Source organism: Wyeomyia smithii, chromosome 2 (assembly GCF_029784165.1).
Source record: "Wyeomyia smithii strain HCP4-BCI-WySm-NY-G18 chromosome 2, ASM2978416v1, whole genome shotgun sequence".
Classification (NCBI taxonomy): Eukaryota; Metazoa; Arthropoda; class Insecta; order Diptera; family Culicidae; genus Wyeomyia; species Wyeomyia smithii.
Genome location: NC_073695.1, coordinates 8,594,070 through 8,607,905, shown reverse-complemented (window position 1 = coordinate 8,607,905; position 13,836 = coordinate 8,594,070). Strand labels below are relative to the sequence as shown.

General features: G+C 39.1%; 1 protein-coding gene across 1 annotated transcript in view; it reads left to right on the top strand.

The window, feature by feature from the left end:
- The window catches only part of LOC129726149 (uncharacterized), a 386,566-nt gene that overhangs the window by 45,209 nt on the left and 327,521 nt on the right, over window positions 1-13,836 (top strand). The window contains exon 2 of the mRNA XM_055682836.1: window positions 2,512-3,004. The gene's annotated coding sequence lies outside the window, so the exon portion shown is untranslated. The remainder of the gene's footprint in view (window positions 1-2,511; window positions 3,005-13,836) is intronic.

Below are 13,836 nucleotides of genomic sequence, written 5' to 3'. Positions count from 1 at the left end.
GCCAAATAGCATGTTTTCAATTGCAAGGTATATGATCCTGTCGACCGTGCTTGGGAAGCAAGCATATAACGACCAATCAGAGGTCGAATTTTTCGTTCTGACAAGGCTTGACTATTTTCAATAGTACAATAGTGTGAATAATAAAATCACAATTATCTTATTTCGGGAAGAATCTTAGAAGATTTTCCAATCTATTGCTGCAAGAACGAAGGAAATCCATCGAATAATAACCGATTTATTAGCATTTGAAATTGGACATATTTTTCACTTTTTTCGGTTTTAGATTTTCATTTCACATCCCTATGTAGCCGAACTTCCTGAGAGAAGTATTCTACTTCAAAAAATATCGATATTAGTTTCGTAAAATCACAGCAAACCAATGCCGGGTTCTGTATTTTCCTACTATGATGCAACATTACAGTAAATATCATCCCTTTACCCGCTAGTAAGCTCACGATTACTGTAATACTCGAATGTGAAAAACCCATATTTACTACTTCAATTTAATATATATGGTCATCTTCAAAAGGTAGGTTTCGGTTTTCACAAAGCTGGGAACATGCATGCATGACGCTACTCTTCACACAGATGAGAAATTCAATTTATAGCGCAGTGACAGATGATCTTCAATCACGAGTGAGCAATCCACCGGTTTCCTCTGTTATTCCGTCCGCTAGGGTAGGCGCGAGATATTTTTATTCGCTGGTCGATCTAGCTTCTAGGAAATCTTCTTACAGTGATCGGATAGACAACGAAGATTAGATTTCTGCATGCGAGCTTTTATACGCGACTACTCGAGAGAGCAAAACAACAACAGCAAGAACAGATCGTTTACAAAGTTGAATCGTTTGTATACTGTGGTGTCTGTTATTGTTAAGTTGGGTTCAGACTGAGAGTTTCATCTGTTTTCAACTCTCATTTGTTCGAAATAAGCGTTAAACAAGGCTCTACATTTTGCAATATTACAATAGTTAGCGTGACATAATCACAATTTTCCGCATTTCGATGAGCGCAGAGTTCATTTGCCAATTGATTGCTCTAAGAATGAAGGAAATTCGTTGGAAACTGACTGAGTTTTAACCATTTGAAAGTGGACAATTTTCGTGTCGCTCTTGATGTTTTCGGGTTTTTAAATTGAACCCCTGTGCTGCCGTAAGACGTAATTCTACGTCAAAAGTTGCTTAGTTCAGTAGGGTCCACATACTCACAAAGTTTCATTACATTGTGAGAGGGTGCTTCCAGCCAGTCAAATTGACGCAAAATCCTTTATTTCAGTCATTCAACATTGTTCAATGGAGACGCCTGGTAATTGGTATAAAAAGAGATGGGTGCGCATGATCTCTAGCAGTCATAACAATATTTTTGTGTACATTATGATCGGATTTTACCTATTTTATTTCAAAAAGTAATTGAAAATTTAAGTTAGTAGCATTTTTTTGAACGATGTACAAACATGGTATCAAATGAGCGTCATGCACTGCACAGCATCGAAAAAAAAGGTTTCATGTTCATTTTCTTCTTGGTAACAATGAGCTTACAAACGTTGTCCAGCCTCCGGTATTGCAATGGACGGACCCGTGCAGCCTTCTTGACCATCGCTGCGTCGTCAACACTGTCGGTTGCAGTAGTTGGCAGTGTGCGGAGGGTTATTCAACTTGCATAAATCAGGACAGTGCTTGCTTACTCGCAGCACTATGCAAACAAACGATGAGGGGAAAATCAAAATGGAAATACTTCTAGTCTTCTTGGCACATGATGAAAAACGAAGAATAAATTTGTTCGCTCTCGCGGAAGTAACGAAACACTTGCCGTAGCTAAAAGTTACATAGTTCAAAAAAATTTTTTTTTTTCATTGTATGATTTATTTCGAGCTGGCAAGGAAACTGCGCACAATGAGAACGATAGAAGTGCTGATATGAAATAGCGTAGTAACATTGTTTGCTTGATTCTCTTGTCAGTTAATTTGTAATGGAATTTTCGCTTCTAATGACGTTCGTGTAAATGGAAGCTACCCCAGTAATGTAGTTTATTATAAATCCGGACGTATATCAGAGAGTTTGCACCACAAATAAATGGGCAAGAAGGGCATCCAGCGATACTCGGTCCAGTTATGCTGAAACTATAACAAGTGTAACGAGATGGAAATGGTGAAAAGTCTGGTCGAACAGTCACCTTTTTCCTGCAGGCAGCTAGAAAGCGTCATCCAAATTGGCGAACGAAAAGCGCACCGACATAATCAGTGCACCGCTCGAGTGGTGCGCCGTTATTGTTATTAATTTCAGTTTTCTCGCGAGGATCAATCTCGGAGGGTGCATTATTAATGTTGAAATCTGTGCTGCACAGTCGAGTTGTTGTAGTCGAGGATAAAGGAGAAGTTTCAGTTTCTGCACTGGATCGGAATGTCCAACAGCAAAAAAAAGAAGAAATATGCAGCACTCAAAATAATGATAACTTAATCGTTGAGTAATCTGACAGTCTTTAATGAAGAACTTTCGTTTTCTTTCATTTCAGGTAAACCACTCGCGATGTTTCCGCCACTTTTCATGCGAAAGGAGAACAATAGCTTGTCGACGGCAGACGGCGCAGGATTTACCTCGTTCAAGTGATTGACGAAGAAGCGAAACCGACGCGTTGTTGGTCTGAGTGTGTATGTGTGTTTGTGTGTGTTAGTGACAGAAAGACGCAGAGGGAAACTCAATTTTCCGGAGCCTAGAGTGCAGAACCGGAAAGCGAAGAGAAAGCGGCCGACGAAAAGTGTGCGTGCTTTTGTGTTTTCCATTTACCCTCTAATGGTGTGAAGTTGCGCCGTTCTGCAGAAGCCAACAGCAAAACAGATAGTCACGGTGTTTGTCGACTGTGTCCTGGAGAATGCTCCTCTAGTCTAACGGAGCGGCGTGAAACACAGTGTGCGATATTAAGTAGGAAACAAGCGGAGGATGGTAATCGTTTAAGTGGATTTATTATGATTTAAATAGAGGATTATCAAAAGGAGACGATATAAAAGGTAAGGTTTTGTGCGCTCGAAGATGTCACTTTTTTGCTACAGCGGTCGGGTGGCGTGGGGTGGGTGAAAGGTGGCATAGAACAATGGCAGGCAGGCATGATGGTTTAGTTGACTGTTGAACGCCGGGCTCCACTACGGAGTCACAGCCTGGAAACAAAAGGTGACTACGAACTCGGCGTCAGCAGATGATAAGCATTTGCGAACGGCGGCTGTTGGCTTTAATGGCTGCTTATGCGGCGCTCGCAGATGTTGCCGACATTTATTGGTCTTCTTAAAGGTTGAAGAATGATTTTATTTTGATTTCTTTTATATAACATGCATATATTTGAAGGAACAGATGGAAACCTGAACATTGCTCCGTGCTGGTTAGAATTTTGGTACTAAAGAGATTCTTCTATATCTATGAAGTTTGAATACCTTCCGCTGCAATTTATTGAAGTTTACAAAAAGAGGCAATTTAAAAGAGTATGCGTTATTTTTCATTGGTGGCAGTCTACATGTGTTCTCCAGAATGCAAGACTTCCCCTAGGAATGGACAGACTTTTTTGCTAGTTAGTTATAGCAGACATCCATAGAAGCTTGACGGAAGTGTTTTTGATTAGATTATTAAACATTATCGCTAACGGTAATATAATGGAACAAATACTATCAGTGTAATGAGTTTTCAGTGGGAGTAAAAATAGTAGAGCATTCTCAATAAATCCGATTTCAAAGAAGCATTGATAATTGTAATCGTAATTCTAGGCGTATTAGAAATATTTATTTTTATTATTTTTTTGAATAATTACGCATTTGAATATTGCAGAAAACTATTTTTTAAGAAGGATCAAGCATGCCACGCATCGACTTCCAGCAGCATTAGGTATATTCAACACCACAAAACACTCTACTGCGTCCAAACGCAATGCAATGATTGGAAACTGTTTATTTTATGATCGAATTAGTTATCTGGTGCAAGAATATTAACTACACAACACGCGATTGCGCTTGTGAAATAATTAATGGCACGAATATCGCAAACACCACCGGTTTTCATTGTTAGCTTAGCCTCGCTGATCAAAGTGTTTCAAAATGTATTACATTAGAGGAACAGCAGAGAGACTGCTGTGCACATTCGGTGAGGAATGAAATCTGGCAGAAAAAATATTAGCACTCTCAGATCTCATCCAATCGGTTGTTGGTCTTCTACAAAGTTTCTTGGGGTTCGTCGAACATTCGTTTCTATTGTGCAAAATAAATGTTTTGTGAACAAAAAATAATCTTGGTATAGTAAGGGCTTCAATTTGGATGCTTTGCTGAGTTTCCGCAAAGATGGCACTGCCATACCAGCTTTTTTTACGCGCTAAAGGTTGGCGGCTGTCGACAAATTTGTAAATCGTAAAATTTTACGAAACTTATAGGAAACACAAAATCTCTTCAAATGTTGGACTTTAAACATTTGTGTGGAATTCACATTCTACTAGGTAAACTAGGCAAACTGGATGATGATCATGTCGTCTTTGCGATATCGAAAGCGAATCATTAGAATACCTAATCTGCGAATACCGGGTAATAATACAGCACAGATTGTGTAATTGCGTAGAGCCTGTCAATATTTGGAGCGATAGTTTTTTGGGGTAAATACTTCATATGGAAGAAGTTGTCTAACTGTAGTAAATATAGTGATGAAGCGGCTCGCATGCACTTATTTAGAGTAAGTTGGAGCATACCACAATAGATTAAATAGTGGTCGCAGAGGTCATAAACGAGAAGATAAAGAAAAAATCTCAAAAACAATAAGAAAACCAACCTATTAAAACGTAATTGTACACAAAACGATTCATAATTCTTTTGAAGTGATGAATTGGACCAAGACTGTAAGCCGAGAAATATCCCCAGACTATTACATCACGTATGAGTGTAATATACGACTGATCGTATAAAAATGTCAATATCTCAGTCCCTTAGAAAACATCAAGGATCTATCACCTCTATTCCGGGATATTGAATGCATTTCAGTTATTTACGTTGTTTTCCAGAAACTGAAAGTGGTCATCTTCGAATTCAAAATGGTGTCCAGGGGCTATGCTTGGCTTCTATACATCATTTTGTTTACGGAAATATCCATATGAAGAAGTATTCGGTTGTTTTCGCCTGTTTCCCAGAAGTTGTCATCTTACGATTCAAACGGGTGTCTGAGGTCAATTTTTAGCTCCTTGCATCATTCTGGATCCGGTGATACACACTTTGGGTGGTATTTGGACACTTCAGGCTATTTTTCAGAAACCGTAAGTCGCCATCTTGGATTTTAAAATGGCATTTGGAGACAATTTCTGGCCCCTGAGCGTCATTCTGGTTTAAGAAACACTCATATTGGGTGGTATTTGGTCATTTGCCGTCGTTCTTCAGACACCGGAAGTCGCCATCTCACAATTCAAAATGTTGTCTGAGGTCGATTTGTGGTTTCAGTGCGTCATAACAATTCCGGAAATACCCATATTGGGTGGTATTTGATCATTTGCCACTGTTTTTCAGAAACCGGAAGTCGCCATCTTAGATTTAGAAATGGTATTTGGAGACATGCCAGAAGGAGGAAGAGTGTCGAAACATTATGGACATGTTTATTACACTTAAAATCATTCACTTGCCAAATTTGGTCATATTTGCGTGATTGGTTCTCGAGCTTTGCAAAATTCGAGTTTCATTTGTATGGGACCCCTCCCTTATAGAAGAGGGAGGGGAGTTTAATCATTATGGATATATTTGTTACCCCTGAAACCATTCACCTGCCAAATTTGGTTCCATTTAGTTTGTTAGTTCTCGAGATAAGCAGAAATTTGTGTTTCATTTATATGGAACCCCTCCCTTCCAGAAAAGGGAGGGGTGTCGAACCAATATGGACATAGTTGTTACTCCTTAAAAGATCCACATGCCAAATTTGGTCCCATTTGCTCGGTTAGTTTTTGAGATGTGCAGAAATTTGTGTTTGGTTTGTATGGGACCCCTCCCTTCCAGAAGAGGGAGGGGTCTCCAACTAACATAGGAACCTTTCTTGGCCCCTCAAACCTCGACATACAAATTTTCACGTCGATCGGTTCGGTAGTTTCCGAGCCTATATGGATCAGACAGACAGACAGACCGGACTGCATTTTTATAGGTATGGATAGAAATTAAACGCAAATTTTCTTTCCTCGCTGCCGACTACGAGAATATAATTAACAGCAATGTGGTATGTTCTGCTGTATTAAGACACAGCTGCGAAATTTCCCCCAAGGCTCTCATTTAGGACCTCTTCTTTTCATCTTGTACGTTAACAACATTTCCTTTATTCTCAAAAAACTAAAAGTGTTAATTTGTGCCGACGATATGAAGCTCTTTTTGGAAATAAGAAATGAAGAAGACATCAATGCATTACAGAATGAAATATACCTATTCTACACATGGCTTAAAAAAGCTTACTAGAGTTTAATGTAAAAAAATGCAACCCCATATCATTCTGTCGAAAAAGAACAACACCAAACATTACAACATCATTAGGAAACCAAACTGTAGCAAATTGTGAATGAGTTAGGGACTTAGGAGTTGTCTTAGACTCCAAACTAACCTTCATTGATCACAATAATCCACAAAGCTAATAACATGCTAGGATTTATAAAGCGCTTTTGTTACAACTTTCAGGATCCGTATACCATTAAAACATTATATATAGCATATGTAAGATCAATACTGGAATACTGCAGCATTGTATGGTCACCCTATACAATCACACACGATGAAAGAATAGAATCAGTACAAAAGCAATATCTATTGTATGCTCTTCGTAAATTAGGTTGGACATTATTTCCTCTTCCATCATATGAAGCTCTTTGCATGCTAATAAACATACAATCATTGAAAGAGGGTCGTGAATTCGCAATAGTATCATTTGTAAACGACATCGTTTCGCAGCGCATTGATTCAGCTACACTTTTATCTAAGTTAAATTTCTACGCACCTCTCAGACAACTTCGAAATCGAAACATGTTGCCACCGATCATTACCGCACAAATTATGCAAAATTCGGACTCTTGAATCGTATGATGGCCACTTACAATCAATACTGCGGAACCATTGACTTTACAATGTCTCGACATGAACTCAAACACTTTTTAGCTCAATACGCAATCGCAACGCTTATTGAAAAAAAAAAAGTTTGTAATAAACATTGTATTGGAATATTAGGATATTGTATATTGTCTACTTCTGATTCACGAAATAAATAAAGGAATTTAAAATATCTCAAAAATGGATGCATTTGAAAAGTTGATCATGAACTATGAACTTTTATGGAACTATGGTATGGTGCAGGGTCTAGTTGCTGGTTCTGAATCGGCGTACAAACGATTTATTTATTTTTTTATTGTTTTTTTTTTCTATTTTTCTTCTAATTTTTTTATTTTTTTATGGAGTTAGATGTTGGCGGAAATGAGAGCGACTAGACTGGGGCATGGAGAGATTAAAAGAAAACGTATATAAAGGACATGCAAAGAATGTCAACTGGCATCACGGTGAACAGGGTATGACCAGACGACGTCAATCGGGGAGCCTCAGTAGAACCAAGAATGTCCGTAAAGATGAAATGATGGTCCGTTGGCATGTTTTCACCAACCTTCAGTGGTCAAAGATCTTAAATCGATTCAACAGCTTCTGTGGTTATCCTCTCATATAACTTCCAATCGATATTCCGGGTGGTCATACGGAATATTAACTGATCGCGTGCGAGTTGACCCACTAGTAATTAAATTAAAATAGGCAAATGATCGCTACCGTGGGAATCAAGGATTATCAGATTGACATGCGACGACTTCGATGTCTGGAATCGAGGGTAGGTTAATTTGAGAGAAAGAATAGTACTTCTTAAGCCCTAGAAGCACTCCTCCATAAAGGGTGTCTTGATCAAGGCGAATAATATTAAAATCATGGAAATTGAGATCAATATTGGAAGTGAGCCAAGTTTCACAAAGGGAAAATGCAACGCATTTGTATTAAAACTTTGAAAGAATCAATTTTCTGAATAATACTTCTGAAATTCCACTGTGCGACAGGTACAGAATCCTTTATCTCAGTCGATGAATTGGGATCAAAGGATACTATCGCTGCAAGGAGGGACCATTTGCTTCAAAAACGTTCTAACTGTTGGAAGGAATACTGTACGATTATTATTTATTTAATTGGCATTTCGTCATGACTTAGCCTGATAAACAAAGTTCCTCCAATTCACTCCGGTACTCGGGCTGGCTGAACGGCTGGATAATGTCCATCGGAGCAAAGTGCGCCTACTGGAATAAAATAAACCTCACATGTGATGCTTAGTCTCTTATCCAGCCACTCCTATCCAGCTGGGATACGAGCAACCAAGGGAAGATCGGATAACCAAAGCGCAGGCCTTACAAGCCGCCACCGTAAAACACTCACAAGAATTGAACGAGGAACAAAGGAATTCGGACTAGAACAATCGGCACTGCCCCATGCGACCAGATCCAGTAAATGTGACCCGATACGAGTCTGATGCTTGCAGTCAAGTATTTTTACCTTAGGAAGGCTGCTGTTCTTGAAACAGCCAACAGCATCCGTCAAGAGGTACTCGGCATAACGCCGTCGATCTTCACGTCACGCGAGGGTACATAAACATGGTGCTCTCTCGAAAAAAAAAACTCAGAGGTAGCAATCCTGTGGGCCTGCCCGAGATCGCTTACTAACTTGAGAAATTTCAGCTATGGCTGAGAAGCGTGGCGTTAGTTCCTTTAAAATTTGTGTAAATTTAGCGAGTTCGAAATAGGTCCTCTTCTTTTGGCAAAAACACATATTGATTTCCTTAAATCTCAAATTATACAACAAACTGCTTAAAATTGTTCAAATAACGTGAAACAGCAAACTACAACGTAACCACTAAAAGAGATCTGAGCTCTTGAGTTTTTGTAGTACTTGGGTTTTTTATTGATCAGTTCTAGAGAGTGATAGAAGAACAGTTAAAAACTCCAATAAGCGTGATTCACCTTTTGAGCAGTTTTGAAACACGCTAGATGTTCCTTTTAAAGTACTTCTTTGAAACTTTCTTGCCAAAGTTTTACAGTACTTATCACCAGGCTTGTATACGGCCAGCACTTTTATTTGATTCGCTTCGTTAGAGGACGATATGATTGTTTTATGACATTCGCGCAACGCAACTGTTATTTGTTTGGCGATATTATTTTGATTTATATTCATCTTGGATAGAATTTTCTTGGATAGATCACTTCTTACAGTGGACCGCCCTGACGAAATATTGTTTGTTCTCTTGATTTAAATTTGAATTTCCAAATATTTCTCGTGATATTGATGCAGATTAGCTGGATAAGATGTTTCCCGATGCAAGTAACCTGGAAATCCCTCGAGTTTTCGCATAAATTGAATTAATTTCACCGATGGTCTATAAAGGACATAGTCTACCCAAGGTAGTTTTACCTTATCTAAAATAAACAAACATCACTTATAATGGAGGTGGAGTAAGTTGGGGCGGAAATTTATTAAAAACCTACCTGATGTTTAGAATTCTAGTGTAGAACTACATAAGACCACTTTTTTCAGTGGACCACCCAGTGGACCACCAGTGGAGTTTTCTTAGCTAACAAACCGGTCGTCGTATATTCGAATCCCGGACTGTTAGTGTCAGTAAGATCGTAGTACTAGCCCCGTAATTCTTCTGTACACTAACAGTTAACATCGAAGTATATGTATAACAAACAGAAGGACGAGTTCCGGAATCGGTTTTGCGCTGCTTTGGACCACCTGTTAGATGAACTCAATTTCTCTTAACATAAATCGGAATTTATAAATGTTTGTGATGCGGATAGGCTGAATAAGATGTTTCCCGATAGAAGTTTTTGTTCATTATTAGGTAAGGGGTTCACTACAGGTTAATTTACCCTACCTTAAATGGACCACGTATTTCAGAGAATCATCGGTCAGATTAACTCTCATTATACGAAACTTTCAGAGATCTCTAGAAAACTTCCATCAGAAAACATCTTATCCAGCTAATCTTAATCTGAATCCTCGATGGAAGTTTTCTGCAAATTCCTCGAATTTTCGCATCAAATGAGTTAATCTGGCGAGTGGTGTACTAAAGTTAAGAAAACCACTATAGGATAATTTACCCTAAATTCCAATTTATATCGAGAGAATAAATAGTTTTCCGTCAGGTCTAAGGTAGTTCTTCCCTTGGTTTGAAAATACCAAGTAGATTTTTCTTAAATTTCCGCCTTAACGATTTCCACATTAAACATTATTTATAGTTTTACGCTATCTTGAATAAAAAAAAAATCACAGGAGGGTTGTGTGCAAATCCACGACCGCAAGGTTGAAGTAGAATACTTTTACACAGCTCTACTTACGCTGTACATTAACCTACGGCTGGGCGAATCGGTTCGCGCCGCTTTTCGCGTTTAGCCCGGCAGAGGCCTTATGCGCACGGCCAACACAATAGAAAGGTGTTCTTCATATTGAAAATTAGACACGGCTTTACTGGAGTAAGCGTTGGCAAATGCATCAACCGATAATACCGCCGCTATCGTGCGAAAGTCAGCCTGGTAGAGGCCTGAGACGTGGTAACCAACCACAGGGCAAGTGATTTGTTTAATTTGAAGGCAGCCACAGGCGCAACCCGCTGCTATCCTCTGTTACTGCTGAGTGCTGATATCTGCTGTCAACGTTGTGGACGGTCCATCCAGCTCACCTTCCGACTAAAGAATGTAGCTAGTTTTCTCAGAAACACTCTTTTATAGTCGAAGGGTGCTACGAAATAGGCCACGCCTTTCTGTTCAGTTTTACCATTTTGTAATGTTCTTCAGGCGAATTATACCACAATTCGCATTTGATTTTTGTATCCAGCGAATAAACACCGATGGTGCTCTCACACACGCAACGATTTATCCCTAACCGTATTGCGGCTTGTAACATCAAGCGATTACGTTTGCTCGCTGTTGCGTATTGCATCATGTTGCAACTTGGCAGCTGGGTGACGACAAAATTCTGTTCATGCTGAATGATTGAATCGACTTCATATTAACTTTGCATAGTCGAACTAACTGCTTTTGTGAATGCGTTCTAACAGGGCAGTTTGTTATTCAAAATCGGTTATGCTGATCACAGCCTTTGCGCTGCCCCAACAGTGAGGGGTTAACTCAATAAAGTAAAAATTTGACAACTACAATAGAATTTGATTGCATCCCGCACAGAATGTCTGCTTGTCTTGATGCCAGAAAATTATTAAACTTCAATTATTTTTCTATTTGCCTTGAAAAAAAGCATTTTGCGGTTCAAAATCGGTTGCTAATTACAACCTTTGAGCTGCCCTAACATTGGGGGAATTAAGATACACGGACAACATGCACTGTGGAAGCTATTTCACATTCAGTAAATTAGACGGGTGCGACAGATTTAAATTGCTAGGATGCAACACAGAATGCTTGACAAAAATTATTAACTTTCAATGACTTGTTTATTTTCCTTGAAAAAAGCATTTTGATTTCCAAAATTGGATTTCCTGATGGCAATCTTCATGCTGCCCCAACACGGGGAAAATAATGGCTGTCTGGCGACACACGTTGAGAAAAACCGCGCTGCTCCTGAGACGTGGTGACCAACCACAGGGCTAGTGCTGCTGCTAAGGAAGGACGACTGCTGCTGTCGCTGTCTAGAACTATTATGAGCGGCTCCGGCTGAAACAGGCTCTTATATAGGCCAAATAGCATGTTTTCAATTGTAAGGTATATGATCCTGTCAACCGTGCTTGGGAAGCAAGCATATAACGACCAATCGAAGGTCGAATTTTTCGTTTTGACAAGGCTTGACTATTTTCAATAGTGCAATAGTGTGAATAATAAAATTACAATTATCTTATTTTGGGAAGAATCTTAGAAGATTTTCCAATCTATTGCTGCAAGAACGAAGGAAATCCATCGAATACTAACCGATTTATTAGCATTTGAAATTGGACATATTTTTCACTTTTTTCGGTTTTAGATTTTCATTTCACATCCCTATGTAGCCGAACTTCCTGAGAGAAGTATTCTACTTCAAAAACATCCCTTAGATTGGATTCCGACAAGTGGAGAAAATTAATACCTGATATTTTAATAGTAGAATAGAACTAGCTTGGATGGACCACTTTCTTCAGTGGACCGCTCAGACGAAAACTCTGATTTTGTTCATGATATAAACTGGAATTTACAAATGTTTCTCGTGATTTTAATACAGATTAGCTGTATGAGATGTTTCCCGATGGAAATTACCTGGAAATCCCACTAGTTTTCGCATTGAGTTTATTTCAAGATGTGGTCTGTCCAAGGTCGTTTTATCCTATAATGAGTATATAAATAACAATGAACGAAGAGTAGAATAAAAAAGTTTCATAGTTGTGATGGGTGAGAACCAGCGTTGTTAAACTCGCTCGCAAAAAGCATGCGATACTCCAAGTGGCGTTCTCGCCGCTACCGAAATCTCACACTAGAGATACTCCTGTCGTACTGTTTCTCATTCTCTTTTCCTTTTTTCATTTCACACTACCGAGCGTTGATGCTTGCGAGTTTTCTCATAGGCCGACACGCACTCTCGCTCGCGTACTTTCCCACTCGCGTGTACCTCCCTTTCTCGCGAGCACAACCGTCAAGACGCATTATGACGATACGGAGTGACAAGGTACGACAAAGCGGAGTGGCGAAAAAAATATTTCGATGGGTAGGCAGGGATGCCACATATACAGATTTTTCAGTACTTATACAGATTTTTGCGTATTTTTTATACAGATATCTGTATATACAGATTACAGATTTTCTGGAAATAGTACAGAACTATACAGATTTTTTTTTTTGATTTTCGTGGATCGCGAAACAAACTTTTTGATATAGTTGAAAATCGAAAAAAAACTCAAATGCTATTGAGCGTATTGGAGGTTTCATTATATTTATATGTTACGCATAAACGTGTGCATAATTGTGTTTTTTATTTTAAGGGATATGTCCAGTACATATGCAGATATTTATACAGATTGAAATACCACCAAGGTGATTTTCTGAGATTCGAAATACAGTTGAAATTGTGGCATCACTGCGAGTAGGTGGTCGAATATCATACACGTTCAAGTATGCGATTCTATATAGATTTATCACCCCACTTTCGCTCGTCGGTGCACGATGCAAAACTGCTTGGCATCAGTTTAGCGATGGACAAGCCGCATGCGTGAGTCGGTGAACGAAGCATTTTTGTTTTCGGGCACATTTTTTCAAGCACTCCTAGTCAAGTACTCTTATTCGAGTACTCGCGTATTTGGCGTGAGTAAAAAAGCAAAAGAGAATTTGCGAGCGGCTGTATGCTGGCTGCTGCTCTGGCAAATGCATGGATAATAAAGAGTTTCTCGAAAGTGTGTGTGCGAACGACTGGAGAAGCGTAGCACACATCTCAGTCTCGAGCAGAAAGGAGTGGATATGTTTTGCTTCTCGCTCGTTTAGCAACGCTGGTGAGAACAATTTTTAGGTCTTTTCAATGCAATAAGTAAAAATGAATTTATTGCGATAGAGAAAAATAACAGAAGGGTGTATCCAAGGCACGATCGCGTGACTGACGTTGAATAACGCGCGGACAACAGTTGATGAGTTAATCATGCCCTTCTTCAAAAGATGACAGTTCTTTCGCTTGGGTTCCAGAAGTTGATTTTTATTCATAGTTTTTCTTTCAAACAAAACTACCATTACAGATTACAAGATATTTCAAACTGACTGTTCCGCGAAATATAGGACGTCAAAAAACAATTCAAAAACTGATGACTCAAACCCTAT